The sequence below is a fragment of the Sinocyclocheilus anshuiensis genome, unplaced genomic scaffold, assembly GCF_001515605.1.
Source record: "Sinocyclocheilus anshuiensis isolate Anshui unplaced genomic scaffold, SAMN03320099.WGS_v1.1 scaffold1075, whole genome shotgun sequence".
Lineage (NCBI taxonomy): Eukaryota > Metazoa > Chordata > Actinopteri > Cypriniformes > Cyprinidae > Sinocyclocheilus > Sinocyclocheilus anshuiensis.
This window is the reverse complement of record NW_015544163.1, coordinates 91140-105203: the sequence shown is the minus strand read 5'-3', so window position 1 is coordinate 105203 and position 14064 is coordinate 91140. Positions and strand designations below refer to the sequence as shown.

General features: G+C 34.8%; 2 long non-coding RNA genes across 5 annotated transcripts in view; one reads left to right on the top strand and one right to left on the bottom strand.

Annotated features, from left to right (window-relative positions):
- Positions 1 to 10485, bottom strand: part of LOC107695687 (uncharacterized) — a 46426-nt gene extending 35941 nt beyond the window's left edge. For both annotated transcript variants that reach the window (XR_001635021.1, XR_001635020.1), the window contains exon 1: positions 10409 to 10485. This is a non-coding gene — a long non-coding RNA (uncharacterized LOC107695687). The remainder of the gene's footprint in view (positions 1 to 10408) is intronic.
- Positions 7 to 1396, top strand: LOC107695686 (uncharacterized). 3 transcript variants are annotated; one of them, XR_001635018.1, is made up of 4 exons: positions 7 to 84; positions 535 to 684; positions 1000 to 1047; positions 1320 to 1396. It is a non-coding gene; the product is annotated as an uncharacterized LOC107695686 (long non-coding RNA). The 3 variants fall into 3 exon arrangements; XR_001635019.1 differs by having other exon boundaries at positions 1000 to 1097; positions 1320 to 1394; XR_001635017.1 differs by lacking the exon at positions 1320 to 1396 and having other exon boundaries at positions 1000 to 1305.
- Positions 10486 to 14064: the final 3579 nt, after the last annotated feature.

Below are 14064 nucleotides of genomic sequence, written 5' to 3'. Positions count from 1 at the left end.
ACTTTGACGAAAAACACTCCGATCCGCAAACAAACAGATGAAGAAGAGGAGGATGATGACGGTCCAGCGCATACAAGGAGAAAGGTTTGTAGTTTTAGTTTCCACATTCTTATTTTTATGAATGTAGCTGAATGTAATTACTTCAAGGATGTTAGAGTGAAGAGGACCTGTTTGTACTATTACTATTATAATTCTGTAGAAGAACGTTATTTTAAAATAATCTCATTTAACTAAATAAGCTAGTTGCAGTGATTCTTACGATGGCAATGTACTGCTGCAATCAAATGTATATGCATCAATATGTCTGAGATCATTTGCAGTAGCTGTGCCCTGCTTTTACAGTTACTAAATGTAAGCAGACTTATATGTTCAGGTGCTCACCAATATCAAAACACATGTAACTGACTACAACAAAACACAGAATCACAGTTTTGTTGCTACTTTAGTTGCTGCTTCACTTAGCATGTAGAAACATACAGGAATAACTGAATATTTATCTTAAATGTGCCACAAATGTCTTTTAATGTTTTTTAGTAACCAAGAGAAGTTTCATCACAGAAGAAATGGCAGAAGTTCCTCAGACAGCTGTGAACACTGAGCAGTGCTTGGAGTCAGACAGTAGACTTCATCTTTATTATACTTCTCTGACTGGACTAGCAAGGAGCAGTTCGAGTCCATGAGAAAGTAAGTTCAAGTGCATGTCTGCACTGACCATATGTAATATATGTAATATAATGTTTTCTGCAACAATTGAGGGGAATCTTAACTGAGGAGACAAACTGACCCTATGGATCCTATGGATCTATTGAATGTGTATTTTTCAAGCATTTTATTGTGGCATTCACTGTTATTTTTCTGCACAGTGATAACTAGTGAAAAGTGTTTCTACTAATTTACTTAAAAGTATAGTTAACCCAGAATTCTGTCATCATTTACATTATTACATCAATTCCCCCTCATTTTTTTTTTTTCAAACCCCTGACTTTTGTTTTTCTGCAGAACTCAAAAGAAGATACTTTGAAGAATGCTGGTAATCAAAACCAACAGGTTTGTCACGTGTAGACGACATAAAGGAAGTAAATGATTTTCATTTTTGGGTAAACTATCTCTTTAATTAGGATGATACACACTTTAAATTTCAATCATACTGGACACAGCCACTTAATGTGCTAGAATTAAATGGGTAAATAATAATAAGTAAATAGTCTTTCAAACAACATGTGCTTTGATACAATATATATACATTTACTTTCATTCAGTTTGGTGCATTCAGATAGACCTTTAGTAATAGATACTTGTGCATTATTTGCTCTTTACAGGTGCAGAAATGAAAGCTCCCAAGCAAAGTACTCACTGGACTAAGATGTGGAAAGACATGCTGCACAATGAGCAACAGTTATCACAGTATTCACTCATTACCTTTAAAATGTATTCATAGTTAGGTAATAATTATTAAAATTATTTTACCAAGTACAAAATGTTTAATTCAAAAACTTTGCCATTTACCAATGTGTTTTTCAAAACACCTTTTAAATGTGTAATGTTTTAACCTTTATTTATTAGATGTTACAGTCCAAGTGTACATATAAATGCCTCATTCATTCAAGTAAATGCATGGGTAATTTTGCAAAATGTGTTAAATATTTTATCTACACTTATTGTATAACTGCTGCTTTTTTGCTGTAATTGCATGGTTTTGTAAATAAATTGTTTTGTAAATAAATTTTCCTCATGCCAGCTTGGTCAAGCTAGTTATTTAATGGACTTTAAAATTGCTTTCATAATAATGAGATGTTTATAGATTTGTTAAGTCATGTTATTTATGTATTATAATCTATATAATTAAAATGAAAGTAAACGTTTTGTCTAGGTAACGTTATTAATTTTAAATGAAATATTAATGAACAGTACAGTAGATATAGAAATGCAACTGTGCGAAGTCTGGCATGCTGCGCAACGGGCAGAGTCCGGCTTGGATGCCGCAGTGTCAGCAAGTTACGGCTGTCGCATCTGGTCCGGTTGATTCAGCCCAGAATCTGAAAGTGAGTACGCAAACATCCAGGCCGAGTGCTGCAGATGGATCCGGGCCGATGGACAAGTCTCTAACAGGTGAAAATGGCCCGAGTGGACGGAGAGAGATTGTGTATGAGGTAGATGTAAACAGCCTATCAGCAAACGTCAAGTTGGCAAGTTTTCACTAGACTTTAGTGGAGTCAGCAGTTCGCTTGACAGTAAATAAGGATCTAATCCTAAAGTAATATTTTTTTTCTTAAATACCATTGTTTTCCGTTGTTGGTTTAGTGTTGGTTTCCAATTACCAAGGAGAGGCTACGCATGGTCCTAAAGATGGTGGCCGCAACAAAAATGTCACGTGACTGAAACCCATGAATAGCTAGGGTTGGGTATCGAAAACGTTCCAAATTTCCAAGAACTGGGTATTCGATAAGACGCGTGCATTTCGATTCTGCTTAACGATTCCTGCGTTCGCATTTTAATGTGATTAAAAACGATTTAAGTGCAGGAACGGAAAGAACTTGCGCCATGTTTGCGTGCAACGTACACGAAGCGCAAGCGCGAGCACAGAGAACAGAGATCGCGGTACGGGTTCCCGGTTTGTGTCCGTTCTCGAACCGTTCCGTGTATTTCCACTGTAGAAAAGGATGTTCCGGGCCGAACCGGACTTCTTCCGTATTTGTCGACCAATATGCAGAAAACTACGTCAGCATATCATCATAAACACAGCTGTTTTTGTCTTACGTGAACGTAAACGGATGAGAAAGAAAACACACATACAGTATTTTTAGATCTGCGTGCATTCGGTGTTAAAGAGACTGCAGCCTGTCATTAATGTTAATCAAAGAACAAAAGAAAATCATTCACTGATCTTGACTGAATATATTTAATAACTTTAATTGATTAATCTATATTTTATTTATGAAAATAAAACTATGCAGTGTTTTTAAACTTTTAATTACAGTTTCTGTACTGTACCTGAAATTTTGTTCAGTTGTATTTAGGGGAGCGCGGGGCACAAAGTAACACGGGGTAAGTTGTAACACACGTGGTTTAAATATTTCCACACATGCTAGCAAAACAAAATGTACAGTATTTACTAGTTACTATATCAATATTATATAGAGAAAAAAAGTGTGCCAAAATTCAAAAGTCTTTTGAAGATATTGCTGAACATTTATTTTACCATAGTAAAATTATATTTCTGGCTTAAGTACATTTTTCATTTCAGTTTTTATTACTCATTTAAAATTAGACAAATCTGCTATTATTTTAATCTCCAATCTGTTATTTATCAGTTTAAATTATGTTTTAATGCTTCGCTAACTGTCAGAAGACTAGTAACCAGTTTTAAATTCCAGTTACGCAGATGGGGCACGATCAGGGTTTGAAATTAACACCCACCAACCCGCCAAATGCGGGTAAAAATCAGCTGTGGCGGGTAACGCTGTCAAATCACTAGCCAATTTGGTGGGTTACTTTTCGTAAATTATGTTTACTAATTAATTTCTTTAACACGATTTATAAGAGATAAACAGCGCAAATCGCTCGATCCATTCAGAAATGACACAGAATTGTGTTATACAGTTGTGTGATATGACAACATTAAAGGTTCTGCCTGAAAACAGCCACGACAAGGTAAAATGCATGTAGCCTAAACAAACAGCAATGTAAACAAACTTTAATAGTTTATTTCTCTTTAAATGTTTAATTCTAATTAATTTTAATTTAAGTAAAATGTTAATTCAGTAAGAGCCTGATTAAAGATAAAAATCAGTGTCTCTGTAATTTAGAGACACTTATAAATGAGGTGTTTTCCATTTACAAATATTATAAAGTGTAAATTGATGCCTCGTTCTATTTATGACGTAGGCCTACTGTTTGACAAAGTACAAATGATTTGCAATGGTCACTTCGTCGCATCCAGTGTCTCAAGCTGTTGGCTTACCTCCGGCTTTTTTTTCCATTATTTATTTGTTTAATTTTTTTTGCTAGTAGAAATTATGAATGGCCGGTAACTTAAAAATGTTGTACCCAAATTGGCTGGTGAGTGAAAAAGTTAATTTCAAACCCTGGGCACGATGTAACACTGTGTTACAATGTGCCCTGCCGTGCTATTCTATAACATTAGCGATGTAATTCACACTATTTACTTTAATACATTTTAATGATAAACGACGAGAAACAGGGCTCGTTTATGTGGGCCGTCCCAAGCATGGTTGCAATGTGTTCATTGTCAAACTCCAAAATCAGATTATTTTTAATTCTTAAAAACACCATTATTTTATTTGAAATAAATAATTATTTTATTTTATTTACAAAATATTTTAGTTTGTATTGTATATTTTTTTCATTCGATCAGATAACATTTTAAGCTGTTATATGGTTGTTACAACGTGCAAAAACGTATACACTGTAATTATGAAACAAAGCGACATATTTGTACTAGACAAGTGTGAAATTACTGTGGATAAAAAAATTATACTCTGAACCCCATGTGGATTTACATAATTTGAGAAAATCAAAAAGTGTTACTTTGTGCCCCGCTCTCCCCTATTTATGATATTGCTAATTGATTTGTTTGTTCCTATCTTATTACTGACTGTTTACTTGTCTTTAACACTTTAATATTTGAAATTTATATTAATCTAGTTGTTTTTGCTGTGGTATTTTTTTTTTAAAGCATAGGTAAAATTCCCCTTGCAGTGTTCTGTAGGCTGCTGATTTTTGCTCGTGTTATTCAGCTGCAACAGAATGCTTTGTAAAAAGACAGAATAAATGTTTGACATCTAAATGTTTGACTTAATTTTTTTTATATTGGATTTTTTGTCTTATTGGAATCGAAACTAGGAATCGGTAAGAATCTGAATCGATAAGCAGAATCGGAATCGATCAAATTCAAACGATACCCAACCCTAGCTATAGCCGCCCTAAAAATGGCCTGGCGACGCCCATGTTGAAAGGTGAAGCAGTACTAGATCTGACTGCAGCTGCAAACCGTAAGTAAATGATTTCATATTGCTTTGTCTGGAAATTACCCTTTTATTTTAATTGTTTTCAAAACACTCAAAGTATGCAATAGCAAGGGGATGTACGGTTTCCAATGATGTTAGCCAATCATAACAGTGGCCTATTACTGACTGAAGTCTTAAAGGACCCGCCCCTTAAAACAGCTTGTTTCTCAGAGAGAGATTCAGAATGATGGTTGAAAATAATCATTTTTCCACTTTTTTTTTTTTTTGGTGCAAAATTTTTTATTAACATTATAAGTAAACCTCAAGGAACATATTCAAATAATAATAATAATAATAATAAAAAAAACATGTCATGACCCCTTCAAAGCAAAAATAACTATATTGTGATATATATATATTGTAATTGTTAAATACAATTACTGATATTGTGATATAAGATTTTGGTCATATTGCCCACCACTACTGGGAGCCATGGATGAGTTTTGATTGCAATGAGTGGTCAATTAGTTCTGTGATCCCACCCATACTGAGAGCCATGGATGAGTTTTGATTGCAATGAGTGGTCAATTAGTTCTGTGATCCCACCCATACTGAGAGCCATGGATGAGTTTTGATTGCAATGAGTGGTCAATTAGTTCTGTGATCCCACCCATACTGAGAGCCATGGATGAGTTTTGATTGCAATGAGTGGTCAATTAGTTCTGTGACAGAGCTGACCAATGAAATTGAGCCAAAGACATTAGTCATGACTGTGGGGTGGGGTTTACGCTTAACTGGTTTGGGTTTGGGTTGGGTCAGTCCCAAATTGTACCCTAAATCCTGAAATAATTTCAACAAAGTCTTATCAATAGCTCCTGAATTAATTCAACACAATTCAAAGAGTATACAACCTTTCTTTGAGTAACATAATTTATGTATATTAAATACAAAAATATAGATTTATGTTTGATTCACTGAAAATATGTAAACATTTGGAGAGAAAAGCTCTAAAAATATGAAAAGGACTTTTGGATCTGTATATGGACTTTTATTATCTCTTGCAACATTAATAATGCAAAACATATAAAATGTATAAGTGTATTTAGCGTATTTCCACTCACAATTTACATTACAAAACACTTGAAATAAAAAGCCAACCCATGTAGAGAAGGGGATCTACCTAAGTTAATATCTTTGAAATGCTTGCATAATTTCATACTCTTAAAAATGTATAAATATCCACCTTTTTGGTGGGAAGTCATGGCCTAATGGTTAGAGAGTCAGACCCGTAACTCAGACCCGTAAGTCAGACCCCACAAAGGTTGTGGGTTCGAGTCTCGTACCACCTCGTACCACAAAAAAAAGGGATTGTGGGTGGAGGGAGTGAATGTACAGCGCTCTCTCCCACCTTCAATACCACGACTGAGGTGCCCTTGAGCAAGGCACCGAACCCCCAACTGCTCCCCGGGCGCCGCAGCATAAATGGCTGCCCACTGCTCCGGGTGTGTGTTCACGGTGTGTGTGTGTTCACGGTGTGTGGATTCTAACCGTTTGGCTGCACACGTGTTCCGGTCTCCATATAAATTAATGTTAAAACGGGGTAAAAAGATCCACTGAATTGATTCAACTGAAACTTTTTAAATATAACTAAACATAAAATGCAGTGGCGTAGACAGGGGAGGGGCCATGGGAAACTGATTGGCCCCCCAGTGTGCCCCCACCCTTCAACGTGTCTGTCAGTCAAAAATTCTAATCATATTTTTTGGCTAGCATTTGAATTCCGCGATGATCTGAACAACTGGAGCTGCTGTTTTCCAATGAAAAAAGCACATGGTAAGTTGATCTATTTTATATTCCTTATTATTCTTTTTCAATTAGCGAGTTGTTGCAGCGCTAGATTTTGGTACTGTCTTTCAGTGTTAGGACAGACCAGGTTTGATGTTAGTTCCTAGACCAAGATAATAATTAGAATGCTCTGTGGCTGAATGAAATACATAATAAATAATTAACACAATAAGGGTTTTCCTGCTTTGAGATTTCTTTTTTTCGGTCGATACTGAAGTGGTCTTGCGTTAACATTATGTGACTGCACTTGCGAATTTAAAGATTTCTAACAACTTGACTTGAGATTAAAGTGATTATTACGTTTTGAATATGGATATTTTTCTTACAAAAGTGCATCAATTCGCTACAGGAGGCCTTTGTTCACCCTCCGGAGCCGTGTTAGACACTTTTTTTATGGAAATGTGCTTTTTATTTCACGTCTTTTGGACAGAAGCAATGCAACACCCGCTGAGTGCCATGAAACAGCTTGAAAGATCAAAGACAATTTTTAATATAACTCCGACTGGATTCATCTGAAAGAATAAAGTCATATACACCTAGGATGCATCGGGTGTGAGTAAAACACAGCCTACTTTTTGGGTGAACTAACCCTTTAATAATCATTAATAGCACGTTTTGTAGTTTCAATAATGTGACCAATGTCAAATTTAACGTTTCGTTTAGAAACTTAGTGCTTTAAACCTTTCACACATATTTAGTTTCTGTCATAATTTACTCTTCCTCATGTTATTCCTAACCTTCATGATTTCCGTTCTTCCGTGAAACAAAAACAAAAAAAAAGAAAAGAAAAAGAAAATGCTTTTGTCCACTGTAATGAAAGGCAGTGGAAAACAAATCAAGCTCTATTTTGATCACCACTGACTTTTATACAGTATGGACAAACATTCTTCACAATTCGAGGACACTTAATTTCCAGAGATATCGTCGACTTGACTGCACAGACACTATTTAAACCGAACCGAGCTGGACCTTGACATCACTAAATTCAATAATGAAATGCCTGAACTGAAAATTGAGTGTATAATCTTGTCATTTTACATAATTGACGCACTATTTTCCTATTTGATACTGTACAGTGCTTTGACACAATCTGTATTGTTAAAAGCGCTATATAAATAGAGGTGACTTGACTTGACAATTTCTTTTGTAACATGGAAAAAAGAAAGTCACACAGGTTTAGAACAACATATGCGTCATGTATTCACCAGGCTCTCCCGTATCACACACACACACACTCACAGAAGCACACATTCACACACACACACTGACACGCGCACACACACACCCTCACACACAGCACTCTCTCTCACCAGCCTTCTAATGACCATCAACTGCCGCTCATCAGCTTATCAATCAGCTCTGCATTAAAGCACACATAACTCTTCTCTCCTCGTTTGAACTTTAACTTTTTTTTTGGAATCTTCATGTATTTCACAACACTTCAGCTTGTTATTCTTAAGTCAGGGTCATTTTTTAGGATTTTTTATCAAAGCAAAGTCTCTGAGAATCTGACACATTGCACTTCTGGAGACTCCAGGAAGGTTGCAGTTCTGGAAAATGATGGTGCTGGAGACTAAAGGGTTCCTGATGGTTTCACACCTAATTCTTCACATTAATTCTTTTGCAGTTAACATGTGTCTTCTCAACCTGTTTTTTTCTGACCCTGCTGATCCAATAAACATTTTGCTGTCCAACGGTCATGCCTTAACTTTGCAAATTCTAGTATTGCATCCTTCTCATGGGCATTTAATCATTTTTGACTTTTCAGTCGGAGTTAAATATCTTTTTTGGCTCATTTTATCTGTAAAAGAAAACGTGCCTATGGTTATGCATTAACTTTGCAATTTCTAGTATTGTATTAGTTTTGAATATTTCTCATGGGCATTTAATAATTTTTGCTTTCAGTCTGAGTTAAATATCTTTTTTGGCTCATTTTATCTGTAAAAGAAAACTTGCCTAATAATTCTGCACACCTGAATATAAGGAGATTTTCACTTCCAGCTTTCATGGACAATTATGTATCACTTATAAATGATTAAACAAAATTAATAGTAGTTACTGATAAAACGTGCTTGGAAAAATATGAATATTCAGAAATTCAGAATATCAATTTAAAAATTATGCACACACTGTAATATAAGTAAATAATACTAAAATAACTGTTTATATAAGATATGCATAGATAAAATAGATAATATCTAACATTAGGTATGGATATATGATATTTTACAATCAATATGTTCAAAGCTTAGTTAGCCTTGTCATATTTAGATTTTGTCAATTCTTCAATGCAAATTTACTGCAACTGCTGGTATGCAAATTGAATAGGATGTGGATAAAACTATATATAAACATTTTTTTTATTATTATTCTATTTAATTTATAAAGTTGTTAATTCCCTAATTGTGTATTTATTATATGAATGATTAATAGAACTCTGCATTTGTATAAATAAAGCTGTTCTATTATTTTCTGAAACCTGGACTTTTTGTTTTGCCCTTGTTGTGAAGATTTGTTTAAAGTTTATATAACTTAATGTTGAGTTTTAATATTTTTGTGAGTTGCACTCTATTCATAGATTGGATTCTTTTATTATAGTTTTTCACTTCTTAAACGTGAAAAGTTCATACAAATTGTATTTGACTGTTCTGATTTACAGCAGTGAATAAATGCTATTAATTGATAAGGTATCTCTGTTTATTGCTGATTTTAAAGCTTACTGAACTTTAAATGATTCAGATATCTACAGTTCTACATATAAATACACACTATAAGATTGGCCCCTCTTGTGCCCCCCAGTTAAAAAAATCCTAGAATCGCCCCTGAAAAATGTGCGTTGGGTTAAGCTGTGCGTTAATTTGACAAGAAACACCAGAGACCGGAAATGTAACGAATCTTTCCGTTATGAAAGATTATAGACTTTCCCGTTCAGGAAAAAAGGTTTATATGCATGTGATGTTACAAGTTCTTTCCAACCGATACTGCCTTAAACTCGTTCATTGTTTAATACGGCGCTGTGCTGGAGTTACAAAAAATGCACGCCGCCGCTCGAAAAGGGGAGTTCGGTGAATTCCGTGATGTCATGTTTGCTGCGAACAACCAAGTGAACACGCGGACGCGTCGAGTAAAATTGGGTTACTCGATTTTACAAGAAAATGATAAGAGAACACGACAGCACAGTGTAGACTTCTGAAGCAGAAAAACAAGTGGGCATACTGAGGGTCGATTATATGTAAATATTTAAGGTAAAAATCCTAATATGCAAACAGTTGTGGGATACGCAATACGTGCGTAAGGCCTCAACTTCACCACTGATAATGCTCTGAGCATCACGTTTTAGAATTGTAGCCTACATGTTAAATGTACATTTATGAAACTGAACATAAACTGACAGATAAGCTATTTCTGAAACACTGAACACAGTGTTACACAGATTTGTTTTCGACACGGTTCTGGGACAAAAACGAAAGTAAAACTGATGTTACTCCTTCGTTGTTAAATAAACAGAATAAAAACTAAACTATGTTTTAATGTTGCATCTTACTTTCACATTTGATATAGCAAACATAAATATGCTGTATATGTGAAATATATACCTGTATGTTCCATTGTGTTAAGAAGGTTCTTTCCGTGTTGCCGACAAGAGCCCTCACAATAGTGTGCAGGGACAGGACGTTATTTGTGGGTGGAGTCAGTGGGTGCAGGAAGTTATGTGTGGGTGGACTCTGTACAGGAATCCGAGGGAAAAAAGCTGCAACTCGTCTGCAAAGGAGCCATTATGTGTAACAACAGCAAAGAAATCAGCAGCTGATTATGAAGACCTTCACTGACAAAATGAGTAAAATCTGTCAGTTTTTTTTTTCTTCACTGTAAGAGAGCTTAAAGTGACATTCCATTAATATTATCCCTATGACCATTTTATGGTCACTTTACCTGCAATGTGCACATGTAATACTTCCTTTATCTAAACCTTTCTCTTTGTGTTACTATTATTTCTGTTGGTGCAAATAGACATAATCTGTTACCATGTTCCTGAAGAGATTTCTGCACATTTCTGTAAAACACCTTCCGGATCCTTGTCTTTGTTGATCGTCATCACAGTGTATGTATTAAACTCTTCTTTAAGTATTTATTTGTTCGCTTTACATGCTTTGATGCAAAGTATCAGAAGTGTATGCCCTGTATTCTGTAATCAATTACATACTACAAGATTAAGAAAATGTTTATTTGTATATGATGTAGTTCAATGTTCATTTACTAGTGACTTTATTGATAATGCTACATGATATCCAGTATGAGAAATAAAATAAAACACTAGGTGTTCAATAAAAATTTGCAGGAAATTAAGGATGTCAGACATAGGCCATTTGTGGCCAAATTGTTTATTTCAGGCATTAGTGTGAACTTTCTGCAGTGCTGTACTACTAATTAAACTGTTTAGATAAATTTAGCCTTACAAATTTAAGCTAAACACATCAGAGTAAAAATAAATTGTATTTTCCTAAACTAGCATAAGTTTGTTTGATCTGCACTGCAGTGTCCTTACATTACCTATTTATTTGAATGCCTGTAATCAATCAGGCAAAACCGCTTAGACAATTTATCATATTACACAGTTGCTTACACAGTATTACCTTTTAGAAATAATCCATTAAACAATTTGCAATTAGTAAAGTGTTCAGCCATATACAAATATTTCCAGTTAGGACATACCCATAATAGTGGGGAATTAATGAACATTTAAGCCTTAATAAAGCCAGAAGTGAACCCACACTCTTAAAAAATAAAGGTGCTTTAAAAGGTTCTTCACAGCGATGTCATAGAAGAACCATTTTTGGTTCCACAAAGAACCATCTCTTTCTTATCTTTTTATAATCTGAAGAACCTTCTTTCACCACAAAGAACCTTTTGTGTAACAGAAAGGTTCTTCAGACGTTAAAGGTCCTTTATGGAACCATTTAGACAAAAAAGGTTTTTCTATGTGTGACGGAGTGGCGCAATTTTGAGACCCAAGCCCATGCTTTTATAAATAAGAAAATCTGACTACGCCACCGTAGGAATTACCCCCAGGGAAAAATAATCAAACAACCCAAAAATGTGGTGATCAAGCACACAGATTCGGTTCCCTCATAGAATTAGGCAGGAGACGTGGGTAAAGTATAAAAATATAAATAAAATATTAATATTAAAATATAAAATAAAATAAAAAATACAAATACAAATGTTTATTGATACAAAAATGTTTTAAAATACTAGACACTAAAATCAACAGGAAAACTGTAAACCCTACTTCAAATAAAAGAAAGCAAATTGCAAACAGAAAAAAAGGTACTGATTCAAGCCAACTTTACACACCTGTAACAATTATATGTAAAACAAAACAAAATGAAATAATCAATATCAGCAGGGCTGAGGCTCCCAACAGCAGGAAACAAAATGGAGTTTGGTTTTACAAAGGCACATTTTCACACTCTAAAAAATCAAATTAACAAAATGTTGGAAGGGCAAAAATATTTAAGTTGAGCTAATTTTATTGCTTGGGCTTAGTTGAGAGGACATATTATATTAAAGGGGTCATATGATGCGATTTCAAGTTTTCCTTTCTCTTTGGAGTGTTACAAGCTGTTCGTGAATAGATAAGATCCCTAAAGTTGCAAAGACTAAAGTCTCAAACCCAAAGAAATATTCTTTAAAAAAGTTAAGACTGGTCCACGCCCTCATAAAATGCCTTATTTAAACACGCCCCCACATGGCCACGTCACGATTTGGGAAGATTTGCATAACACCGCCCAAATGTTCACGCAAAGAAAGAAAGCGTAACTTTATTGTTGCTGCCACCGCTGCCGCCGTGTAAAAAGACAGTATAGGTCATTATAATCCGTAATTATGTCCCCATAATTATGGATGCAACAAATGCCTCGTTTGTAATGCGCTTGAGGAATTCGGCCAATCACAACGCACTAGATAGCTGGCCAATCAGAGCACACCTTGCTTTTCAGACTGATGAGCTTTGTAAAAATTGACGCGTTTCAGAAAGGCGGGGCATAGAGGAGAAACAATAATGTACATTATGTGGAAAATAATGTGTTTTTTTTTAACCTTAAACCACATAAACACATTTCATTACACCAAATACACAAAATAATGTTCTTTTTAGCAACATCATATGATCCCTTTAAGTCTACACAAATATATTTGAAAAACATTGAACGAACAGTTATTTTCAAATCCAGTCAACAATTAGCTATGCTATTAGCTATGTTGACTAAACTAATAAAAACAAATCCAGCCAACACTGAGATCATTCCGCACGAGCCTGAGTGACTCCATGGGAGAAACAGTGCCATCTTGTCAAGTTCACGCCTCAGGTAAATTGCACTAAATAAATTTTTTTAGACTAAATTTACTGGAAAAATAACTTACAGCATATCCAATGTTTTTGAGTGGATATTTAGAAGGGATTTATAAGTCGTGTGTCCGAAGAAAAATTAATATTAGGCTGTTAAGTGTACAGGTGCATCTCAATAAATTAGAATGTCGTGGAAAAGTTAGTTTATTTCAACAATTCAACTCAAATTGTGAAACTCGTGTATTAAATAAATTCAATGCACACAGACTGAAGTAGTTTAAGTCTTTGGTTCTTTTAATTGTGATGATTTTGGCTCACATTTAACAAAAACCCACCAATTCACTATCTCAACAAATTAGAATATGGTGACATGCTCGAATGTTCATTCATGTTTATTTCGTGCTAATTAGAATGCGCTCCTGCTTCACTTGAACTGAGGCAAAGCGGGAGCACCCGTGAACAGTCACACCACTAAACAGCTCCAAACTGTATTTATCGTTTGAAATTATTGATAAAACTAACAGAATTTGAATGCTGAGTCTTTGTTTCCCATTATCAAAAGTAACCTGCTCTGTCTTGTCTGTCCGTGCGTTGTCTATGTCCTCTTTGCTCTGCAATGTTTTTCACTCTGTAAGAAAATGGTGATCATGGATACAAATGCATGGTGTATTTTGATGCACAACAAACACTCATTCAACATTATCTATTAAGTCATAAAGTTTCATAAACATATACAGGTGCATCTCAATACATTAGAATGTCGTGGAAAAGTTCATTTATTTCAGTAATTCAACTCAAATTGTGAAACTCGTGTATTAAATAAATTCAATGCACACAGACTGAAGTAGTTTAAGTCTTTGGTTCTTTTAATTGTGATGATTTTGGCTCACATTTAACAAAAAC